Below are 4,303 nucleotides of genomic sequence, written 5' to 3' on the forward strand. Positions count from 1 at the left end.
GGCCATGGCTGAGATTCCTTAGTGCTTGCATGCATGAGATGCATAAAAGCTTCAATTTTATGAGATGAAGCTGAGAGAGTTACTAAATTTTGAGAAAATTCTGTAAATCTCTTTCAAGCCCTCAAACCCTCACCAAATCCTTTCACAATTCACTTCAATCTTGAGTTCTACCACTCAAATTCAAGGCTGAAAATAGTAGAGAATATCTCTTGGTGGTTCACTAAGGATTTAAAGCTGAGATTTCATGAAGAGCAACTTGGATTTGGAGGACTCTTCAAAGGTTTGTCTTCTTGAAACCCCTTTCTGTGAAAAATTGTTTTTGCATGCTTTTTAAAACTCAAATTAAGTGTAATTAGAGTGCTTATTGATTCTGATTTCTTCCGTTGCATGTTTGCTTTTCCTATTAGAATCAACCTTTGATAAGTGATGCGTGGAAAATGGAGTAAATAAATATGTGTTCATCTTATGATATGCGTTCGTTCTCCATGCGTTCCTGCCACAAGTTTTCTTGCTCTCTCGCCAAGTATAACGAGATCGCAAGTTTATCTAGATGATCCAAGGTCGAACTCAAGGACTTGTAGCTAAATGTTATGAAGTAATGTGTTTGCGGTGAAGAATAAAAGAATAATGAAGTTTAAGGACTATGCACTACTCCTACTCCTAACTAAACAGATTAAGCAATGGAAGTATGACTATGAGAGTTGGTAGAGACACGACAACTATTAATGCGTAATAAGATGCATGGAAAAATAGATAAAATGGTGGAGGAGATGACTTCACCGCATCAATAAGCTTGATCGCAAGGGTAACCCCAGCCAACACAAGTTATGCGATCATGCTATACACAGTTGTCTAGGAGGCATGCAATGCATATGCAATAGTGTCGATAGGACTTATGTCTAAGTCTCTATTCTTGCTCATGCAATCTAACACATAAACAAGGTGACCACATACCACCGTATCCTACTTCTGGACGCATGCGATGTGACTGCATACTATCATATCCTATCTATAGGGTGCATGCGATGTGTTAATAGCAATAGAACTTATGTCTAAGTCTTTACTCTTGCTTATGCGATCTAATCTGACTCTTTCAAGCCTAGATTTGGTCTTTAGACTACTCTCTCAAGTATGTCCAAATGTTGAATGATGCACTCATAAGATAAGTAATCACATAAAGCATGGTTGACATAAGATTATTCCTATCCTAGGAACACTGCTTAACTTTGCTTAGTGAGTTCCACTACTTACCCTCTCAAGGCAATTAGTCGCCGCTGATCAGCTCATAGACAAGCATTGCGACATCATAGAAAAGAATTGCTACAGCCTCACACTAAGCAAAGCGAATTTTTCCACGATACTCGTGCAATGCACACCTCTTGGTGGTTTGCTACGTGCTTCATATGTCTATGCATATGATTAAGTATGCAATACTCTAGCAATCTTACTTAGTCGTTGCAATGAAGTAAAGGGATGATAAACAAGAGGTAAATGAAGATGGAATCGAAGGAAATAAGGAAATGCATTGATCACAAAATGTATTAATGTCTTAAGCCAAAATGTAATACAATACAGGGATAGAAGAGAGATGGAGGGCCAGATGTAGGCAATGTCTTGCTTTCCATCAGATGTATTTGTCAGGGCTGCCGTGGTGCATAGATGGGCAGTGAGAGTAGTCTTTCTAAGATTATTCGGTGAAGCTCCGGTCATCACTCGAAATGGTTAGAAGAATGAAGAACTCTCAAAGAATGTCTTCTCACGCTTTCATCTGTGATCACAAGGATCTGCCCTAAGGCAGAAGCTCGGATGATTTGAAGTTAGGCTATAAGGCTCTATTTATATAGCTCAATTACCGACAGCCTTAATGGTCCTACTCTGAATTTATGCTGCCAAGGCGTGATGGACCTACTCTGATTCTCTGCCACTAACGGCTTGGTAGGTGAAATGTCAACATCATCTTTTGATACTCCCAAGGTATGCATTCATGCTTGGTTTCCGAAGTACCATCGCATTCCAACACCCTTGCGTTCATCCTCCTATTATGGTTATTACTCTGTAGCCGCACCTTCTATGCGATGGATGCATGCGGTTAATGTCCGCAACATCCATACGACGAACGTATGCGATCACTCTTGCGATGGACTATGATTCACCGCATGCGATCGATTCCTGTGATAGCTACAAAAATAGACATTTGAACGCAGAATAACGCATAATATTGGGTTAGCCGAGATTTTCAATACTGATCAACGCAAGCTCACTTTTCATATGAATTCTTAGTACAATCACCGCATATTTTACTTGTTAGCCCTCATAATTCTAAATAAAAGGCTTATAATAACTTGCATTTCTACCAGTTATCAATAAGCTTCTTAGTTGTGTGGATCTACCTAATGGGTGAGGTGGTCAAGTAGGACAATTGTCCAAAACATGGTCCTGCTTGTGGCAATACCTGCACTCAATTGTAGGATAAGCAATGAAGTTATTGTTGGGTTTTATGTCCTAAAACTCATGGTTTATAAACAATAAACTCATTCTGTAAATCGATAAAGTTGTTATTGAATATATGAATTGCTTATTTCGTTTTAGAAATATCCAATAAACTAAAAGATCTATGCCTATTACATGAGTACTTGGACTTTATGTAGATACATAAGAGTGGATCAAATTCGAGTAAATAGTCAAAATATCTACAATATACGAATAAGGTTGGGTGCCTTATTCTGGTAACACTATCGGATGTGACCCACTTTGCAGTTGTTACAAGAAATTTCAAAGTGCTACAAACTAAGTGATCCTGATTCGTTCATGTGGTGACATGAGAAGTGGGGGTGTCATGTGCAATGAGTTTGCATAAGATCGAACCAAGAAATTGAAGGAACTCTTATCAAAGAGAACCCATGAGTGGAAGCATGATCGATCCAAATCCATTGTGACAGAATTAAAGGCATTCATAAACAAACAGAACAGTTATGCAACATTGAACAAATTACAGCATGCTTTAGAAATTAAACACAAAGGAACGAGAGACATACCTTTGAAGAACTTTTCTTCTACTGATCTCTTGCTTTCGTGAAGAACTTGGACAGCAATATCTCACTCTCGCCCAGATCACCTACCCAATTGTCTGGTTAATCTCTCGTTGTCGTTTAGATCACGAACAAACTTCTCCACGAATGAACACCCTCTTAGACACCACCACTCGGCGACCTTGGTATTCTCGAAGTGAGAATCCATGAGGTGTAGGCTCTGTTGGATTTGGTAGAGGGATGGAGGAAACAATGATTGAACTATATGACTAAGCAAGTAGGAGAGTATACTGTCTATCGTATAGGCTTTGTGTGCTTAATCGTCTGGTAAAACTCAACAGGTACACAATCGTTTAGAAAAAAACAGGCTTGATTGTTTAGACGATCGTTTAGAGAATCTTGCTAGGCACGCGATCGTTTAGTAAAACTTTACACGATCATTTAGGCTCTCGCTTAGAAGGCTATCGTATAGTCTCTAATCAGCTAAACGATTGGTAATGCTCTTAATGAAGCGATTCCTTACAAAATGAAAACATTTTTCATTAATCCTTCAGTTATGAAAACTAAACATAACATCCCACTTTCACGCATGGTTAAAGGAGAAAACTACCCACAATTATCATATAATTGTTTTAATTATAAATAAATATAATAACTAACTTATAATATTATGTTTATAACCTATAGTTTTAATATCACATCATATGTAACATTTAAACAATAGTTCCTTTCTCCTCTATTCAATATAAATCATATTTATATCAAATTCCTCCAATTAATGTATCTCATACATCATATCAATTATAACACATATAATTGAACCTGTTTAATTATATCATATATAATCAAACTCCTTCTTGTCAATTCAAACACTTCAAACTGACCCAAAAATGATTCTCAACTTGAATCCATTGAACTACCAAAGGGACCTTATAGACCTGTAGCTTGAAGCTCCAACGATACGTGAATAGCTGACTAAACTCTTTAATCACGAGATCCACCATCCGTTAACTACCGAACACTCCACTAAAGATCGACAGTTGCACTCTTCTTACCACATATATATTTCTATGTCCAACGTATATAACCAGTCAACAGTACGATAACCCTTCACAGATCGCTCGTAAGTACAATTGGGCCAATTTACTATTTTGTCCCTGTAGTTACATCTAACTCCTTAAGTACCACTGACTCCTCTAATGAACAATACATCATGGTCCTACTATGAGTAGACACCTATCGAGCCATGAGAAGGTGTGTGTGGCTCCACATCG

The sequence above is a fragment of the Benincasa hispida genome, unplaced genomic scaffold (assembly GCF_009727055.1).
Source record: "Benincasa hispida cultivar B227 unplaced genomic scaffold, ASM972705v1 Contig916, whole genome shotgun sequence".
Taxonomy (NCBI): domain Eukaryota; kingdom Viridiplantae; phylum Streptophyta; class Magnoliopsida; order Cucurbitales; family Cucurbitaceae; genus Benincasa; species Benincasa hispida.